Source organism: Phascolarctos cinereus, unplaced genomic scaffold, assembly GCF_003287225.1.
Source record: "Phascolarctos cinereus isolate Bilbo 61053 unplaced genomic scaffold, phaCin_HiC Scaffold_726;HRSCAF=1367, whole genome shotgun sequence".
Taxonomy (NCBI): Eukaryota; Metazoa; Chordata; class Mammalia; order Diprotodontia; family Phascolarctidae; genus Phascolarctos; species Phascolarctos cinereus.
Window position 1 is genome coordinate 278,082,495 of NW_027556098.1, and position 21,473 is coordinate 278,103,967.

At 37.4% G+C, this 21,473-nt stretch overlaps 1 pseudogene; it reads right to left on the reverse strand.

Annotated features, from left to right (window-relative positions):
- Window positions 1–8,143: 8,143 nt before the first annotated feature.
- LOC110218033 (E3 ubiquitin-protein ligase TRAIP-like) lies at window positions 8,144–9,673 on the reverse strand (annotated as a pseudogene).
- Window positions 9,674–21,473: the final 11,800 nt, after the last annotated feature.

Below are 21,473 nucleotides of genomic sequence, written 5' to 3' on the forward strand. Positions count from 1 at the left end.
TTCTGAGTGCTGAGTAAGAGGAGAAAAGAACCTGTTCATGTGAAAGGAAAAAAAGTCCTCATTATTACAAGTCTCAGTTGAGAGCTCAGAAAGAACAGTAAAATTATCATTTCTACTTTTAGTTATCTTTTTTTTGTCTCCTTATCCACAACCCACCTATGGGGCAAAGCTTCAGATACCATGTACCTAAATTTGACAAAGTATTTGTTGATCAATATTTGATATTAATATCAAAATTCATGGATCATCTTTATCAATATCTTACATACAAACATCGATGTTATGCATATGAAGTTTAAACATGATAAATCTTGGAGCGATCACTAACTTGCAGTTTGATCAACACATTTTTAAAAGTAACATGACAGGTTAGGACAACAGGCTGAATGTAATATGATGAAATTTAATAAAGATAAATGTAAAATCATTCACAATATTTAAAAACATTAGTTTCAAGACTGCAACAATATAGAGGTATGTTGAAAATCTGTTTGCTTGAAAAAGATCTGTTATTCTTAATAGAGTATAAATTCAGTATGACAGCAATATGTTGTGACAGTCAAAAATTAATGTAATCTTTGGTTACATGAAGGGAGTCATAGACTCTAGGAATAAGGAGGTGATAATTGTACTGTATTCTATCTTGCTCAAACCATGTCTTAGGATTTTTGTCCAGTTCTGCTTTCCATAATTGGGGATGGACCTTGGCAAAGTAGAGAACAAACAGAAAACGACAATGAAGGTCATGAATGATCTTAAATTCATGCCATAAAATGATAATTTGAATGTCTTGCAAAATTTTAACTTGGAGAAGAGAGGACCAATGGTATGTGATAATTGTTTTTGTGTGTTTATAAAGGTTGGGTATGTAAAAGGGATTCCACTCATTCAGTTAGTGCCCAAGGGTAATGCATGAAAGTTGCAAAGAGGCAAATGTAAGATGGAATGTATAACAATTGTAAGTAGCCTATGGTAACCTGGGCTGCCTGGGCAGGAGTGAGCTCCCCCTCACTGCATGTCTGAAGAAGAGGTTGAATGACCACCATTGTTGCAATGGGTGTTGGGGGGAGATCATGTGGCATGGTTTAGAACAGATGGAAGGTCCCTTGCAACTCGAAAATTCTGCAATTTTATAATTCTGAGTTGTAGTTATCCATACCTCCAAAGTCTCTTATTTTTTTCAGCCACCTGTTTCTAGTCTTCAGCCCAATGCCACTGTCAGAGATGAGTAGAATGGAATGTGGAGAAGCCCTTTCTTTGGCAAAGTCCTGAGGTTCGATGTATTTCTACTTAGAGGAAGAATAATCTCAAATTAATCAAATGCTCACCCTCCTGCGTTGGATCTCAGAGTCTCTTTACTCACTTCCTAGCAGGTAAATGTCTTCTGTGAAGGTTATTATAGTCCTGTCATAGAGCCTTCTAATAGTTTTAATATTCATGGGAATTAGGACACAGAACTTAGTCTCTGAAATGCTCTGGTAATTGATTTGATCTGAAGATGATTATTCTAATTGTGATTTTATCTAGAGTATCCTCTTCAGCCATAGGGAAAGAAACTGTTTGTCTGTGTCAGTGCAGTTTTTGATGATGTAACTTGAGGCTTTTATGGCTGTTCATAAGATTCTTGGGAGCTCATTAGTAATTCACAGACAGAGGTTTCCACTGGGACTCATCTCATAAGGGACCACTCTTTTCTCAGAGGAAGCCATTGACATTTTCTTCTTGCTCTCAATTAGTTTCTTTTTATTTTCTCTTCTATTTCATTTTATTTATTGATCTTTTCAGGACATAATCCCAGTGCTTTACCTAGGAATTCTGGCATCTGAGACCAATTTATTTGAGTTGGGGGTTGGGAATCTTGGGCAGTATCTAAGTAATGAATAATATTTTTTCATGAATGAAGTACTTGAATTCATAGGTCAGAAAACTGAGGAAGTTCAGTAACTGGCAGGCCTGAGGATTCAAGGGAGGGAGGAGAAGGGGTAGAAAAGAAGTATGAATGTCAGGCACTGAACTTATTGGAGAAGAGATAAAGTGAATTGGAGATCCTTAGTTGTCAGCAGCACAGATCACTATAAAATAGTTGATGAATGAGAGGGATAGTCTGAAAATTGGGAAGTGGCAGGGACAAGCAAATAATACATTAAATTTTCCTGGTCCTGTGTATTAGAAGGTGTGTAAGAAGGCACTTAAATCCTTGAAAAGGATACCCAAAGAAGTTGTGTCTTCAGGAGAATGCTAGGTTTGGGTGAGCACCAGAAAATAGAAGAAATATAACAAGAAAGATTTAGGTTGAAACAGAATTTATTAATAGTAGAGAAGAGTTCTAGAGGGATGAGTTATGATAGCTTAGGGCTAGATTAACAGCAGCTGGCAGCACTTCCTTAACTGATCTCCCCTGTAAATATGTTGACTGATCTTTGGTTCTCAGTGTGTCAGTCTTCTGTACATTGGGATGATGCTGTTCTTGCAGGTGAGCCCTGGTAAAGAACCATGGTGTTCAAGGTACTCTGGAAGATGTAGGGTATGTAACAGAGCAAGTAGTCTGGGTAGTAAATTTATCTACCAAAAAAAAAAAGAAAGAAATGTGTGCCTGCTGCATGTCAGGACGTTGGACAAGGCTCTGGTGTCATTGTGCTAGAAAAGATCTGGGTGTTCTTGTGTATCCTTATGTATGTACAAGAGGATTAGATGTATAGACCTAAGGGATTAGGGAGTGTTTCTTACAGGACTCTAGTTGAGATAAGAAATTTTTGGAAATTATGAAGGCATTGTTATAATTACAACATTAAAATAATGAAAGCTTGCATTTTTATGATGAGAATCAATAGTGGGACTCACACTGCATTCTCATGCCTGGAGCTGTTCAAGACCAATGGTTGCAGACATAATGGAGGGGATTTCTGTTTCAGTGATCTCGTAGGCTGTGGTAACTTTATTCACTTGTTTCTCTCAGAGCTCTGCCCAGAAATCTGGGAAAGTTCATTATAGGCTAAGGAACACCAATTAATGATGGATTACTATCTTTTGAAGCCTCAGGGTCCATTTGTTTTCCCAACTGTGTCTCTTAATATACTGTTGTCTCAATATACTGTTCCTAAGCTTACCAAAGTGAGAAACAGTGGAGCCAGGAGGGAAGACCTCAGTCTAACTTCTGCAAACTCTACTAGTCTTGGAAATTTTGGTATTGAGATTATAATTCAAAATGATGTCATAAGTTATGGATTCTGTGTTGATGAAATTCTATCTCTGACATTCTTCTAACCCCTCAAGGAGTGACTAACACTAGGATATATCTATCTTTAATCCTTATTTCATTTTTTCTCCTGCTGCTTTCAGTCTCTGAATAAAACAAAATTTGATCCCATGTTTGTCTGAGAGAAATGAGTGGCTTCAGTGAGAAAGAAGCCATGATGATGCTTCCCAGATCTCACTACTAGTTAAGGTAGAGTCCCTCACGATTTACTGAGAGCTAACACCGATATTTCATGCCAGCCAAGGAAATGGTAAATTTCTTCCAGAAGTTAATAGTAATTGAAATTTACTTAGTGTTTTAAAGTTTATAAAACATATTTTGTCATTAATTCCTCACACCAGTTGTCTAAGTAATTGCTATGTTATGCAAATCATGCACATCAGAAAATACTGCCTTGGAGAGATTAAATGACTTATCCACATTTACACTTCTGATAAATGATGAAGTATTTAAATGTAGGTCTCTCTTAACTCCAGGGCAAGCATGTTTTCTCTGCCATTTTCCTTTTATTCCTTTAGTTCATTTGATTGCAAACTGATTGAGGGTAGGGAATGTCTTCTTTTGCCTCTTGTTTTATCCACAGCTTTTAGCAAAGTACACGACATGTAGAAGGTGCTTAATGAACATTTATTCATTCACTGATCAATTGTTATTGACTCTTATAGCTGTTGTTGATTGTGGACCTGGTCTAACTTTATCCCATGGGTCCTCATGATTATGGTTCTTTTCCCTTTTCCTTGTGGTGAATGGGTAGGTTCGCATTTTGGAGGCAGGTTAAGGAGTGAGTTAGAATTTGATCTTCTGGAGCCTGTCCTCAGGAATCACCATGTATAAAAGGGAAAAATTTAAGGGGTCATATCTGGAGAATAAAATTAAGGGATGAGAGAGGATTATACTAGTAGAAGAAGAAAGAGAGAGGTAGAATGGGGTAAATTATCTAACAAAAAAACAGAAAAGAAAAGGCTCTTATAATGAAGGGGTAATGGGGGAAGGTGAGAGGGAATGAGTGAATCTTATTCTCATAGGATTTGGCTTAAGAAGGGAATAACATACACATTCAATTGGGTATGGAAATCTGTTTACCCTACAGGAACATAGAGGGAGAAGGGGAGAAGACAGCAGGAGGATGTTAGAGAGGAGGGCAGATTGGGAAAGAGGGTAATCAGAAGCAAATACTTCTGAGGAGGGACAGGGTCAAAAGAAAGAATAGAATAAATGGAGGGGACAGGATAGGATTAAGGGAAATAGAGTTAGTTTTCCACAACATGTCTACTGTGGAGGTATTTTGCATAATTGCACACAATATAACCTATATTGACTTGGTTGCCTTATCAATGAGGGTGGATGGAGAGGGAGGAAGGGAGAAAATTTGGAACCCCAAGTTTTAAAAACACATGTTTAAAAAATGTTTTCACGTGCAACTGGGAAATAAGAAATACAGGAAATGGGGTACAGAAGTCTATCCTGCCCTACAGGAAAATAGAAGGGAAAGGGGATAAGAGAAGAGGGGGAGATATAGAAGAGAGGGCAGACTAGGGGAAGAGGTATTCAGAATGCATGCCAACTTGGGGTGGTGGGAGTGTGAGATAGAATGAAAATTTGGATCTCAAAATCTTGTGGAAGTAAATGTTGAAAACTAAAAATAAATAAATTTATATTAAAAAAAGAAAAAGAAAATGAAGACTAGAGAAAAAATAAAGATAATAAGGTAAAAAATAAAAAGGAAAAATCTCCAGTTTGTTGGGAAAGGCTGAAAAAATTATGAATGAAGCTATTATAAATGAAGCCTCAGGCTTAAAGCCTCTGACTTTTGAATTCTTTTTTTTTGTTTGTTTCCTGCTGTTCCTTTTGTTTAAACTGTTATCTGATATGTTATTCAAAATGTCTTTCAACTCCTATCATATCCCTGAGTCTCAAGTCTAGTCTTGTGCAACTCAGTGTGACCCCATTTAAGGTTTTCTTGGCAAAGACACTGGAATGGTTTGCCATTTCCTTCTCCAGTTCATTTTAAAGATGAAAAAACTGAAGTAAACAGGGTTAAGTGACTTGCCTAGGCATCACACAGCTAGTAAGTGTTTGAAGCCACATTTGAACTCAGGTCTTTTTGACTCCATGCCTGTTTTTCTATCCACTGTTTCACGTAACTGCCCCATATGATCCTAAGGACTCAATTTAATAAAAATTCAAAAGAAGCAGAATGATGAGTTTGGTTTTAGTTCCCTATAATTCTTTGATTCCTATGTACATCAGCTCAAGAACAAAACTCATAAAATTGTGATAGAGTTGATGGTGATTGTAACCCTTGCCTTACCTTTGGCAATCCAAAATCATTGCATTCCCTATGCCTTTGTTTCAAATTCTATGAAAAAGGATGATACTCACAGGGTCATCAGATTTAGTGGTAGAAGGGATTTTAGAGAACAAAAAGAAAGAATGAATTAATATTGATGTAAAAATTTTAAATAAAATAGCAAGGAATTATATCAATATATATGTGTTATATATTTACATAATATATACAAGGATCAGCTGTGATTTATACTAGGAATGTAGGACTTGTTCAATATTAGGAAAACTATCCACATAAAATTATGACTATCAATAACATAATCAACAGAAATCATATGATTATCTCAATAGATGCAGAAAAAGCCTTGGACAAAATAGAGCAGCATTTCCTATTAAAAACACTAGAGAGAATAGGAATAAATGGAGCTGTCCTTAAAATTATTAGTATCTATCTAAAACCATCAGTAATACTGTCTGTAATGGGGATAACTAAGACCTTTTCTGATAAGATCAGGAGTGAAGCAAGGATACCCATTATCACCACTATTTTTCAACATTTTTACCAGAATGCTAGCTATAGCAAAAAGAAAAGGGAAAAAAAAGAAGAGAATTTGAAAGACAATGGGAAAACAAAACTATCACTCTTGGCAGATGATATGATAGCGTACTTAGAAAATCAACTAAAAATAGTTGAAATAACAACTTTAGCAAAGTTTCATAATATACAATTAACCTAAATAAATCATCAACATTTCTATATATTACCAACAATGTCCAGCAATAAGATAAATTCCACTTAAAGTAACTGTTGATAATGCAAAATATTTGGGAGTCTATCTAATAAGACAAACCCAGGAATTACATGAACACAATTACAAAACACTTTCCCCACAAATAAAGTAAGCTCTAGGCAATTGAAAAATGTGAATTGCTCATGGGTAGGCTGAGCAAACATAATAATAATCATAGTTCTACCTAAATTAATCTGCTAATTCAATGGCATACCAATCAAACTACCAAAAATTACTTTATAGGAATAGAAAAATAATGACAAAATTCATGTGCAAGAACAAAAGATCAAGAATTTCACTGGAATTAATGGGAAAAAAAAGAAGGAAGATGGCCTAGCTGTAGCAGATCTCAAACTGTATTATAAAGTGGTAATCATCAAAACAATCTGGTAATGACTAATAGTATGGTGGATCAGTGGAATAGATTCAGTACACAATATGTAGTACTAAGGGACTATTGATAAATGATGTTTGGTAAATTTAGTGCTTGATAAACCAAAAGATCTAAGCTTTTGGGATGAGAGCTTACTATTTGACCAAAATTGCTAGGAAAAATTAAAAAAAAATATGGCAAAAACTAAGTATAGACCAGTATCTTACACTAAATACCAAGATGAAGTAAAACTGGGCACATGAGTTAGATGTACAGGGAAATATAATTCTCAAATTAGGGAATCATGGAACAGTTCACCTGTCAGATCTACATATAAGGGAAGAATTCATTACCAAACAAGAGACAGAGAGCACTGGAGGATGTAAAATGGATAAATTGGATTATATGAAATTAAAAACTGTTTGCACAAACAAAACCAATAAAACAAGAATAGAAGGAAAGCAGAAATCTGGGTAAAAATTTTATATTAAGTATCTCTGACAAAGGCTTCATTTCTCAAATATGTAGAGAACTGAGTCAATTTCATTTATTTGTTTTTTGAAACTGCCTTTATTTTACATGGATCCGCACAAGAACACTAGGCATGGCCCATGACACTCTACCATATTCCCAGCTCAACACCAGTCCATCACCTTCACCAAAATCAGGCAGTCCTTGCTTCACTCCCCTCCAGGCCAACCAGGACAGCAGGAGTCACAGAGGCAAAGTGTCTGCTGGTGGGGTCTGGGCTCGGTAAAGGGGCAAATAGGTTTGCATCCATGGCTGCCCTACAGGGCCCTAGGGAGAGCAGGGCTGAGATGTAGGCTCCATTTTATTTGGAAGAGAAAAGTTGCACCCTAATCAGGGAGATATATGGATGTACAATGGGGGACAGGGAGGTGAGGTAAGAAAATGAAGGCCCTGAGCTTTGGAGGAATTAAAATGTACCACAGCCTGAGCTGTCTGGACCCTGATGAAGTAAATGCTGAACCTAGAAGGTGAGAAGAGAAAACACATGGAAGGGAGGGAGTCATGCTATGGGGACTTTCCTGCTTTTGGCTCCTGACACTGGTGCTCATTCTTAAGCCAACATAGGCCTGGCCAGAACTGGCTGCACATGCTATGTGATAGGGGCAGCTATCAGCTCTAGAGTGTGCAGAAGGAGTCCCCATTGGGGACCTTGGGCAGTAAGTGCCCTGGGTGGCTCTCTGGGATTCTCCAACAGGTGGTCCTCAGTGGTGGCAGATGCTGTACTCTTTGTCAGTGGTGCCTCTGCCCAGTAGGCTGCAAAGCTTACCAGAGCTGCTCCCCATTCCTCTTCCTACATATCCCATGCCAGTAGGCAACCCTGTCTCTCGGAAGTCTAGAGAGAAAGAAAGAATGCCCAGTGGCCTTTTCTTTTGTGATTTGGCCCCAACACAGGCCTCCAAGTTATCACAGGAAAGTATTCAACCTAGCCTGGACAGAAGGGGATGTTTTCTTTGACATGGCCTTGTATCTGGGCTTTGGCTTTACAGGCAGGGGACAGATGACAGAGAGGTCAGTGGGATGAATATACTTGCTTCATCATCAAAGCCCATTCTTACAGTTCCACCATTCTTGCATGGGTCCCCCAGGTTACCCAGGGGCCTCTTCTTGCCCAGGACAACATTCCAAATGAATAAAGGAAAGTTCCCTACCAGCTCATCATTTTTTTCTCCAGCCCAGTGCCGACCTCCCCCCTCACCAAGAGAAAGACCATTCACCTTCATGGAGTCTTTGTTGTGTTTTCTGGAGATACCAGAATTCAGAGAGCTTGAGAGCTTCTTAGCTGGGACAAGCTTGGAGCTATGGGGATGATTTGGGGGTATGTCCACATTAAAAGAAGCATTCAGATAAATGTCCTCACTACCAGCTGGCTGTCACAACTTCAGGCTCAGCACTTCCACAGGAGCTGGGCTCTCTAAGACAAGCCAACTGAGGCTCTCACTGGTATGAGATGGCAGCTTTAGGGTCTCCTGCAGGATCATCAACTTATTCTTAAAGCTCATGATTTCCTTGTCTGCATTCTGTAAATCCTTTTGGGTTGATTTCAGTTCTCCTTGCCATTATAAAGCTCAGGGAGTGTCTTTTGTAACTTATTATTACAAGAAAGCAAATCCATCCTCAGTTTATCTGCCAGCTACCTGAGGCCTTCAAGATGTCTTTGAGATTTTCATATTCTTTCTTCAGTGATACACAGTATGCAACCAGTTGTTCCAGGGCTGACTGTCCTGCTACCATGTGTCAGATCATCTGCTCCACCTCTGGGTGCTGGCTCTGGAGGGGGCTCTCAAGCTGTTCCATGGTCTCCATTTTGTTACTCAGGTGGCAGGCCTCCTCTTTCATATTCTTGGTCTCACCCTGCTGCTGCTCCAAGTACATAATCTGTTTCTTTTTTTTTTCCTCTTTTTTGGTGAGGCAATGGGGTTAAGTGACTTGCCCAGGGTCACACAGCTAGTTAATCTGAGGTCAGATTTGAACTCAGGTCCTCCTGACTCCAAGGCTGGAGCTCTGTGCACTGTGCCACTTAGCTGTCCCCACAATCTGTTTCTAGAAGGTTGATCACAGGGGCTTTTGCAGTGACTCTCTGGTGACATTGTGTATATTTAGTACTTCTCTCAAAGAATCAGTGATGGACTGGTAATCTTTCTACTCTTTTACTGTCAAGGATAGTTGGGGTCTAGTTTTCTCCATTTCATTCTTTAAGGTCTCTGCATCCAAGTCTGTTTCCTCTTCCTGAACAAGCTGTTCTTTGAATGGCTTATTGATAATGGATCTTTTACCAACCTGTATCTGACATTGTGGGCATGTATAACTTGGAGCAGTGCCAAATCTCTTAATAAAGCATGTTAGGGGGAAGGTGTGCCCACAGTGGATGGTGGCCACATCTAGTGAGTGGTCAAATAAGTTCAAATAGATGGTACAGAGTGTGTAGATTGGCATACCAGATCCTGGCACCTCTGCACAGGGAGCCCATTATCAGGGCCTGAGGCAGGCCTGGGGCCTGAGCTGAGTGGGTCTGGTGGCAGAGGATGAACTGTACATCACACAGTATATGTACTTAATATTTGCTCAGATAAATCGACATGAGAATTTCTGAAAAGTGTTGTGGGAGTATTTAATCACCAGGGACTCAAGACTCCTTTGTGAAGATTGACCACTCAGTGCTCCATTTTTGGGGGAGGTGAGGAGGAGGCCGTGTAGCAGTTGGTAAGAATTTGGAGCCTGTGGTTTCCAGAGCTGGGTTAGAGCAACCAGCCACAGAAGTTTCTAATTTCCCTTCAAATTTGTCTCCTGAATTGGGTCAAATTTATAAGAATAGAAGTCATTCCCTAACTGATAAACAGTGAAAGGATATGAGCAAGCAGTTTTCAGACAAAGAAATCAGCTTTGTCAATAGTCATGTAAAAAATTTCTCTAAGTCAGTATTGTTTGGCAAATGAAAATTAAAACAGCTCTGAACACCACCTCATATCAGGTTGGCTAATATAACAGATAAGGAAAATGATGAATGTTGAAGGGGATGTGGGAAAACTGGGAAACTAATGCAATATTTGTGGAGTTGTGAATAGATCCAGCCATCCTGGAGTGAAATTTGGAACTATGCCCAAAAGACTATAAAACTACACATACCCTTTGATCCAGCAATAGCACTACTAGATCTGGGTCCCAAAGAGATAAAAATGGGGAAGAAGGAGAGAATTTTGCAGCTCTTTTCATAGTGTCAAGGAATTGGAAATGAGGGGATGTCTATCAATTGGGAAATGGCTGAACAAGTTGTATTATAGAATATTATGGTGCTATAAGAAATGATTACCAAGATGATTTCAGAAAAACCTGGAAAGATTACATGAACTGATGCAAAGTGATGTAAGCAGAATGAGGAAAACAATATACAATGTAACAACAATATTGTATAATGCAGGGTCTCAGAGCCAATTCCAGAACACAGAGCATGGGTGCCGGGGCTGTGGCTGCGTCCTGAGTTTCTGGCCCACAGACTGAGGGGAAATCTGGTGGTTTATCGGAGGGGGATTGCAGGGATCTCTTTGCCAGGGCTGAGGCAAAAATCTCTTGCTTTGCCTGTGCTTGGATCTGGGTCACAGTTCTGGGTGGCAGTCCTGGTGAAAAAATTATATGTATGGATAGATAGATAGATAGATAGATAGATAGATAGATAGATGGCACAGGGTGAGTTGAAGATGAAGGGGTCATATCTGAAGAATAAAATTAAGGGATGAGAGAGGATTATACGAGGAGAAGGAGAAAGGGAGAGGTAGAATGGGGTAAATTATCTCACAAAAAAAAAAAGGAAAGGCTCTTACAGTGGAGGGGAAAAGGAGGAAGGTGAGAGGGAATGAGTGAGTCTTATTCTCATAGGATTTGGCTTAAGGAAAGAATAACATACACATTCAATTGGGTATGGAAATCTGTCTTACCCTACAGAGAAATGGGGGGAGGGGACAAGAGAGCAGGGGGATGATAGAGAGGAGGGCAGATTGGGAAAGGGGGTAATCAGAAGCAAATATTTCTGAGGAGGGACAGGGTCAAAAGAAAGAATAGAATAAATGGGGGGCAGGATAGGATTAAGGGAAATAGAGTTAGTATTTCACAATATGTCTACTATGGAAGTGTTTTCCATAAATGCACATGTTTAACTTATATTGAGTTGGTTGCCTTTTCAATGAGGGTGAGTGGGGAGGGAGGAAGGGAGAAAATTTGGAAACCAAAGTTTTAAAAACACATGTTAAAAATTGTTTTCACATGCAACTGAGAAGTAAGAAATACAGGAAATGAGGTACAGAAATCTATCCTGCCCCACAGGAAAATAAAAGGGGAAGGGGATAATAGAAGAGGGGGAGAGGTAGAAAAGAGGTCAGTCTAGGGGAAGGGATATTCAGAATGCATGCCATCTTGGGATGCAGGGAGTGGTGAGATGGGTTGAAAATTTGGAACTCAAAATCTTGTGGGAGTAAATGTTGAAAACTGAAAATAAATTTAGAGAACAGGAAAAAAAAAGATTCAGCTCAAATCTTGTGTTCTGCAAGCACTCTGGCCTGGTTGATTCCACTGTTAATGCCTTCCCTCTGAGATTACTTTCCATTTACTCTGTGTATTTCTCGTATGTATATTGTTGTTTACATGTTTTCTCTTCTATTATATGAGCTCCTTGAGGGCAGGGATTGTATATTTGCCTTTCTTTGAATCCCCATTGGTACCTGACACATAGTAAGCTATTAATAAATTCATGTTGACTGACTAAAAAAAATATTTGCTCAGATAAGTCGACATGAGAATTTCTGAAAAGTGTTGTGGTAGCATTTAATCACTAGGGACTCAAGACTCCTTCTTTGTGAAGATTTACCACTCAGTGCTCCATTTCTGGGGGAGGTAAGGAAGAGGCTGTGTGGCAGTTGGTAAGAGTTTGGAAGAGGAGAGCTCCTGGTCTTCTATCTTCTATCACAAGGAGAGAAAACATAGGGTTCCACATTCTCTTCAGGGTGGCATCCCTAAATGATAGACAAGGACTTTGGAAGGAAGCATAAGTAAAGAAGAGCTGGCACCTCAATCATGTCCCCACCCCCAGCATACTATCTTAGAAGAATCAGGGAATGTCTCCTTGAATGAGATCTGAGGCTCACTCTTAGTTGAGATCAGATAACTTGTTCCAGTTGGGAGAGAGAATTTTTTTCCTGTGTATTGTGTGATATATTCTCAATTCTTTATAAACCTTCAGACCTTCACTCTATCACTACCCCTCAGTAACTAACCTATTGAGATCCTTGTTGCTATCAGCTAGGAACCTCCAGTCCACTTTATCTCTTCTCCTACAAATTTAGTGTCTGACTCACATACTTCTTTTCTACTCTTTCTCATTCTTTGTCCAAATTCCTCAGCTAACATACCTTAATTCAGGTGACTTCAACCATGAGAAGGAGTGATCATGCTTTTAACAACTGACCTAAATTTCCTGAACCCCAAATCAAATAAATTGGTCCTAGATGGCAGAATTCTTCAGCAAAGAACTGGCACCAAGGTCTGAGAAAATAAATGTATACGTAGTAGACAAGAATTGGGAGCTAAAAGAAAACAGTAATGACTTCTTCCCAGAAAAGAGAGAATACCTTGTGAGATGAGTTCCTGTGGGAGCTTCTGTCTGTATATTACTAATGAGGTCCAGGAATTTTCTCAACAACCATAAAAGCCCTAAGGTGCATCATCAAGAGCTGTGTAGACATGAATAAATGTTGTTTCCTGACCTATAGCTGAAGAGGAAACTCTGGATGTCAAAATTATAAATTATCATCTTCAGATCAAATCTGTTTCTACAGTATTTCAGAGATAGAGTTCTATGCCTTGATTCCCATCAACACTAAAAAGGATTAGAAATCTCTATACCATGAGTGCATTAATTTTCATAGAAGATATTGACCTGCCAGCACTCTGAGGGTGAAGAGGCTTTAAGAGCACTGCTAGAGGGTGAGTAGGTGATTAATTTGTTATTTTTCTTCATTCTACCAAAAATATTCATGGAACTCCAGGAATTTCCAAAAGAAAGGATATCTCTATATTCTATTCTAGCAATCATTGACCATAGCAGGGGCAGAAGACTGGGTATAGGAGGTTTAAAAGCTAGAAAAGAGATTTTTGGAAGTCTGAGGAACTTCAGCTCAGAATGAAAGAAATGCAAAATTTGAAAGTTGGAAAGGAACTTCCATCTAGTTCAAGTCATACCCCAGAAGTCCACCCAAATACCCATTAAAGGAATGGAAGTTATCCAGCCTCTACTTGAAGAAGGGGGACCCAATTACCTACCAAGGCACCCCAATTTCCTTTTGGTATAAAAGTAATAGGGATTTTATTCTCTCATCAAGGGTAAATTTATTTCTTTGCAACACTCACACTTCCCTTGGTGCTACTCTTTGGGGACAAACTGAGAAAGTCTAATCTCATTCAGAGATAACAGTCTTGAAAATACTTGGAAACAATTATCATGCCCAACTGAGTCTTCCCTTGTCCAGGCTAAACTTTCACAAGTTATTCAAATTATCTTCATATGGTATGTACTGAAGATCATTCATGACACTCATTGTCCTTTTCTTAATATTCTCCACTTTGTCAATATCCCTCACCAACTATGGCAGAACTGGACATAATACTCCAATTGTGGTTTGACCAAGGTAGAATAGGTAGGTAGGGCTATCACTTCCTTATTCCTACAAACTATACCTCTCTCCATTTAACCAAATATTACTTTAATTTTTTTCATTGCACAGGTATTTTGAATTTTTAGTCTACTGAATCCCCTGATCTTTGGCAAACAAGCTGACTTTTAAACTTATATATATATATATATATGTGTGTGTGTGTGTGTGTGTGTGTATGTATATATACATACACACATATACATGTATACATATATACATACACACACATATATGCATATATGTTATATATAATTTTGGGGATAATATTAATAACATTATATTTTTGGTAGTTAAATATTTCGGTAGTAACTGTCCACTCAAGGTTGAACTTTGAGGAAGCCGAGATTTTGCTCTTGCTATGATATCTTAAATAATAATAACCACAAATATATCTATGTAGTGGAAGATACTAAGACTGTTCTGAGTTCTGAGCCATGCACTGCCTCAGAAGTGAGAGCTGTGGTACAGAGAATGTGGCAAATGAAGGAATGTTTGGAGCAGCATCAAAAGCTATTGGATGTGGCACTGGTGGGTGTTTTGTGTAGGGAGAAGATGGAATGGCAGTTAGCATGGGAAATTTGATGCTAGGAGATGAGTGTTAAGGTTTAGCAGGCTCTAGGGTAGCTACCTGAGCCCTTGTCTCAGTCACTGTCTCAAGGGCCAGAATGAGAGGGTGTTGTCTGGTTTTCCACTTGGGAGAATAGATGAAAAACTCTGAAATATGTTCCCCCTTTCTCTCTTGCCTGAGGATGGCAGATGATGCCAAAGCTTGATCCATTTTGGAGCTGCTTTATTAATTTCTCCATAAATAATTCAATTTTTTTGGTTATCTAGATAAATCCCATTAAACTACCTGCTTTTAAGTTACGTGTTGTCTAATTTTCCAACATGAAGAATAATTGAATAAATTGTGATACATCTTGGATAATATGAAAAGATTAATATGGGGAAATTAGGGAAATATGATAAAGAAACATGAAGCTTATGTCTCAAATTTATAGTTTTAGTTGAAATTGAATAGAATATACATTTTTGAAACTAGGTCATAAACGAGAGTGAACTTTATTTGTTGTGCATGTGCTTGCAGAAATGTAGAGAGAACAAATAATGTAAAAGTTCTTGGAATGGATTGCAACCTACTACTTATTATCTTTACTATTTATTGCTTGATGAAATGATCTTAACTTCTGTGAAGATTATTTCTGTAGGTTTTAACTGTTTATCATGTGCCTTAAGAATGTCTATCTTCTTACTCTTTTTTTTGGCATGGAAATCTTAGTCTTTCTATAACTGCCATAGAATGGTGATCCTTGTTTTTCCATTAAAATGTCATGATGATACTTTCAAAACTGTTATTGTCTATTTTAAAATTCAGAATGTGTATATACATATATATGTATATATGTATATATATCAAGTCTCATATTTCTTAGACATTAGTTGCTTTAATCATATTCTTCCCATTCAGTTTTAATTTTTGGATGCTAGTAATCTAAAATATTTAGTCATAGCTTTCTCCTTGATATCTTTGTGGTTGGGCACCAAGGAATTTGTAATTATTGCCTTCATAGATTATATTTATGTGACCTCTGAATTCAAACTTAACCTTTTCAAATCAATTTACATTGAGTTGAGTACAAATTATATTATTTGGCCATGGAAAAAACATGCCACAAAGTGAAGCAGCTCTGTTTTTTCATTCTAGCTATATAATGTGATGACTTCCATGTGCATTGAGTGATTGTATATATATGTATACACACACACACTCACATATATTGTACATTGAGTAAATAAGATATTTTGCTTTTATTTCTTCTTTCATACTTAGAAACTATTCTTAGTTCTACTTAGGGAAATGATAATGAGTTAAAGGCTAGGTTGGACCCTCATGGACTTAAAGTACTTCTCTGAAAAAACTGCCATTTAAAAATTATATAATTTGGATATTATTATGTTGATGGTATATTTTAAATGGAGAACAATTTTCCACAAAGACACCAAATATTTTTCTATCTGCAGTATAATTATTTATTTTTATATTTTTGTAGTAGAGAAGTCATGAATGTAAAACTGAGTCACAGGTTTTGCCTAATCAAACTTTACCTGTTTTAGTAGTCAGCATTATCAACAACCAACCATTTCTGTTATATTGGTGGTGTTATTTCTGATTTGTTCACATTTATCTTCTCTTATTTGATACCAGAATATGAAGGAGATCTACTCATTCTGCTATTTTACGTGTCAAAATCATCATCATCATCATCATCATCATCATCATCATCATCATCATCATCATCATTTCTTCTTGTTATTCTAGCTCTTGTTCTTCCCTTTGCCAACATTGTCATTGTCATTATCGTTATTTAAATTACCTTGATGGAAGGAAGATGAGAGGTAAGAGGGAATTTCCTTGGAAACAAGCTTTAAAGATGCCATACTGATGATTAACTAATCCCAACCCTAACCCTAGATTCCCAAAGGTGTAGTTCCCTTAGCTGGAACTTTGAAAACTCTTCTTCAAACTATATAGTACTATCTAAATGTGAGTTATTATTAATAAGTCATATTTAGGTCACTTTAAGGTTTCCAAAATACTGTATGTACTTCATCTCATTTGATCCTCACAGCAATACTGCATGGTAAATACTTCAGATATTGTCCCTACTTTACAAAGAAGGAACTCAGATGGCATGTCCATGATCACATGGCTAGTAAGTGTTGAAAGTGGAATTTTACCTATATCTCTTCTGACTCCAAGTCCAGCACTCTTTAGGTCTCTGCCTCTGTTTATTAGGTTCATGTCAAGAAATGTTTACTTCCTGCCCTTGTTTCAAGAAAGCACATTTGCCCGCATAATCTCTTATCTAGGGACATGTCAAATGATTTGTGAATCCTAGACCTTCTATGATCATCTCTCCTATTTGCTGTCCAAGTTCTACATAGCCTTTATTCTTTACAGGATTTGATCATATCACCTAAATACAAGTTTTATCCAAAGATGCACCGATTTCATGTACCTTAAGTCTTTGCAATGGTTAGATAAGTTTTATGGAAAAAAGACATTTCATTTTCATGGCAATCATTTTCTGTTGAGGTAAATTAAGAGATTCTCTTATATTTTGATGTCTTGGATTAAAACTACATAAAATATAATTTTAGATATTTTTCAAAAATAATAATTTTGAAATATCCAGGACTAGAAATATTGGCCAAATTTGCAAGAACTTTTTTCATACTCAGCAGATGATCCTCTCTACAGAACCACATTTACTGACTCAAACAATTTATGGGAAGCCATAGAAAATCTGCAATCCCTCTTCGTTTATTGCTCTTTGGAAAAAAATGCAGACTTAAAAGTGTTCCTCCAATAAGGTGTTTCTTTTGGCAAGTAAATAGTTTAATTATTGAAAGGATGAGTGAAAAAAATCATTTGCATAAGGAAAGCTGATAAGGAAGGAATACCATTTGTGAAGGGACATCATTTTTGAGATAAAATATTGAGGAGAGTCAAAGATAGTTCAGAGGATCAGACAGATAACTGCCCAACAGATGAATATACTGAGAGTATTGGTTTGAAGTCAGAGCAATGAGTGTTGACAATGGTTGCAAGGCATTATGTTCCATCTAGCCATTTGTTAGTGACTATTTTTTTTAAAGATTATAACCGACAAAGTTATAAATTAAATTTGGGACCTATAGGAAGATTCTATAATTACTTTTGGATTCATACCTTGTAGAAAGGTAGAGTTTTTGCGTCTTACCTCATAAAGTAGCATGTCAATGACTTCCAGGAAGGCCTAATTAGAGATGTTAGAAAATGTTAAGCAGCCAGAAAGAAGTTTGAGAAGAAACTATGGAAAGAGATAGAAAAAGATAAAAAAGTAAGCTGAATACAAAAGCCACAAAATGTTGAGAAGACAAGGCATAGAAGGTTTCTAGATGAGACTGTTGACTAGCTGATTCTCATTCTTTGGATGGACTCTTGCTGATTGATTTGCTTTGCTGATTGATGAAAAAAAAGCTGCAAACTCAAGGGAGGATATTGGAACTCTGTTATTGCTATTTCAGCTTATACTCCCTGGCACTTAGCTAGTAAGTGTCTGAGTGAGGATTTGAACTCAGGACTTCTTGACTCTAAGTACCACATTCTAGCTGACTCAAAGGCTTCTTCCCAGGGCTATAAATCCACTCCAGGATTACTATCAGTGCCAGACCACTTATTTCTGAAGCATCAGCTGCAGTATACAAGAGGAGCTAAGGCTAGGTAAACAGGAAGCTATCTTTGTAATAATTCACCTCATTGATCCTGTAAAAAGAGTTGACTAAGAATTTCCAGAAGATCATTTACAACTGCAAGTTTTAAGAAAGAATTTATATGTAAAACTTCAAGATACTGAGAACAGTCTTGAAAAGCTCTTGGTCTGTGACAAGTTAAGTAAAGATCTATGTACTTGGATGCCTCAAGTGAAAGTGTAGTAATATTGAATAGCAAATTATTTTGAAGATGTGAATATAGAAAACCTTAGAGGACACTAAACCACCTCATTCAAAGAGCCTGAGATATCTAACATAGATGCTGCCACAGGATCCATTCCAGTAATAATAGAGCCCAGAAATCAGGAATACTTCCAGGAGATGACTAGTTTTTGACAGAGAAATGCTATACTGACAAGAATAATCAAGTCACAGAGCATCCGTAAAGTGGCCCGCATGAGTATACCTAGAGGACTTGATCCTTCACCTCTCACCCTGGCCACTAGCTCTGAGGAAGGACACCTTCATCATGCAGCCCTTCAATTATAATGTGGAGTATAGAGAGTGCCAGAATGGTCATGTCCCTCCCAGGGAAAATGTTGCTTATCCAAAAACTACTAGAGAGGAAACATTGCAAAGTCCTAGTTAATAGTGAAAGGTCATTAAAAACCAGTTAAGCTACCTTACTGAATTCATAAGCCTTGATAATTTAATGATGTGAGAGTATAATAGGCATAACTTGGAGGAAGAGTATAGGATCATGAAAGGCTTAATAAAAAGTGACATAAAAGCTGAAATATTAGTGGTGCTGTTTTATGTCTGTGGGTGGACACATTAACAAAAGTTGAGAAAGCATGCAAAATAGAAATATGCCTACATTCTCCAACCAGTGAAGGAGCTTTGCTGGTCCTGCAGAGGTGTGGCAGAAGTGGCACCAACTGCAGGCCTTAGAGGAAGTGGCAGTGGCACCAGGAGTGCCTAGCACCCACGAATGGCAAAGGAAATAAACACCTGGTTAGGAAAAGATTCCAAGGAACCCTTGTACTAGCACTGGTCACATGATGAGTCACTCTTTGGTAGCTCTGTCACACATTGCCTAGTTGTGGGTTGTAATTCCAGGGCAGACAAGAGCAATTGTGTTTAAGAGGGAATAGGGGTTCTGCTTGTGTAAGGATCACAGCACAGACTGAGACTAAATCTCTCCATGGATCACATTACTTTGGCGGCGTCACATATTTATAAATGCCCATTGAGCTTTAAAAGGAGCAGAAGCTCATTAAAGATAGAAACTCAGACTAGACATCACCCTCACACCCACAAATGAGTGGAACCTAACTAACCTAACATGAAGTCCAATGTAAGAAATAGACTGAAAAAATGAGTAAATGACAAAAATAACTTGACTACCAAAAGCTACCATTGTGAAAGGAAAACTATCCACAAGTAAAGCCTTAAAGAAAAATGCAGATGGAACACAAATCCAACAAGAATTCCTTGAAGAGGTAATGAAAAAGATGAAAAAAAAGTTAAAAATGATTTTTAAAATTAAATAAAATCATAGAGAAAAATTGGGAAAAGGAATGAAAGGAATGCAAGAAAATGAAAAAGAAAAACAGAATTAGCAGCTTGGTAAAAGAGGCACAAATATACTGAGGAAAACAGCTGTTTCAGAATTCGAATTGGCCAAATGATAAGATAGGTACAAATCATTATTGAAGAAAATAACTTCTTAAAAATTAAGATTGGTCAAATGGAAGCTAATGATTCCATGAGACATCAAGAAATAAAACAATGTAAAAAGAATTAAAAAATAGAAGAAAATGTAAAATATAGGGGAAAAAAACTGACGTGGAAAATCAATTGAGGAGAGATAATTTGCAAATTACTGGAGTATCTGAAAACCATAATAAAAAAGGACCTAGATGTCATTTTTTTATAAATTATAAAGGATAGCTGCCCAGATAATTTAGAACCAGCTGGCAAAGTAGAAATAGTAAGAATCTACTAATCACATCCTGAAAGAATCAAAAAATGAAAACTCCTAGGAAATTTATAGCCAAATTCCAGCAGTCTCTGTTCAAGGGAAAATATTGCAAACAGCCTGAAAGAATTAACTCCAATACTGTGGAGCCACAGTATTGGATCACACAAAATGTAGCTGCTACTAATATTAAGGAGTAGAGGGCCTTTTATATGATATTCTGAAAGGCAAGGAAGCTAGAATTACAACCAAGAATAATCTACCCAGCAAAACTGACTATACTCCTACAAGGGAAAAATAAACATTTAAAGATGTAGAGGACTTTCAAGCATTCTTGATGAGAAGACCAGCGCTACATAGATAATTTGACACTCAAACACAAAACTCAAGAGAAACATTAAAAGTAAACATGAAGAAGAAATTATAAGCAAAAGAAAAATGGAAGGATGAGAAAGACAAATGTACTTGGAGAAAGCAGAAGGGAGTAGAAGAATAGGGAAAATTATCTCACATAAAAAAGAATACAAGGAATAATTTTTAAAATACAGGGGCATGTGAAGGGGGTGGACAATCTTTGAAGCTCACTCTCTTGGAACTGGCTCAAAGATGGAAGAACACACACATATATTATATATGTATACATAATTTGTATATATACATACATACACATATCTATATCTATATCTATATATATTCACACCCACACCCACACACTTGAGTATAAAAATTCATCTTACCCAATAGTGGAATAGGAGTGGAAAAATCTAAGAGGAAGGAGGGGAGTGATAAGAGGGAGGGTAAATTAAGGGAACCAGAAGTCAGAAGCAAAACAGACTTTTGTGGAGGGGATAGGGTAAAAAAAGAGAAGGATAAAAGAAGAGAAGAAGATAGGAGGAAATCCACAGTTAGTAAACATAACTGTGAATGTGAATGGGATGAACTTATCCATAAAATGCAAGTGGATAGCACAATGGATGAGAAAGCAAAATCCAAAATGTGTTGTTTACAAGAAACTCACTTGAAATAGAAAGACACAGAATTAAAATAAGATCCTGGAGTAGAATCTATTATCCTTCAGCTGAAGTAAAAAAGGTAGGGCTAAAATTCCAGAGTTCCCAGGTCAAGGAGAAAATATTACAAGCTGCCAGAAAGAAACAATTCGAGTAGTGTGGAAACACAAGCAGGATAACACAAGATTTAGCAGCTTCTATGTTAAAGGACCACAGAGCATGGAATATAATATTCAGGAGGGCAAAGGAGATAGGATTACAACCAAGAATCACCTACCCAGCACAAC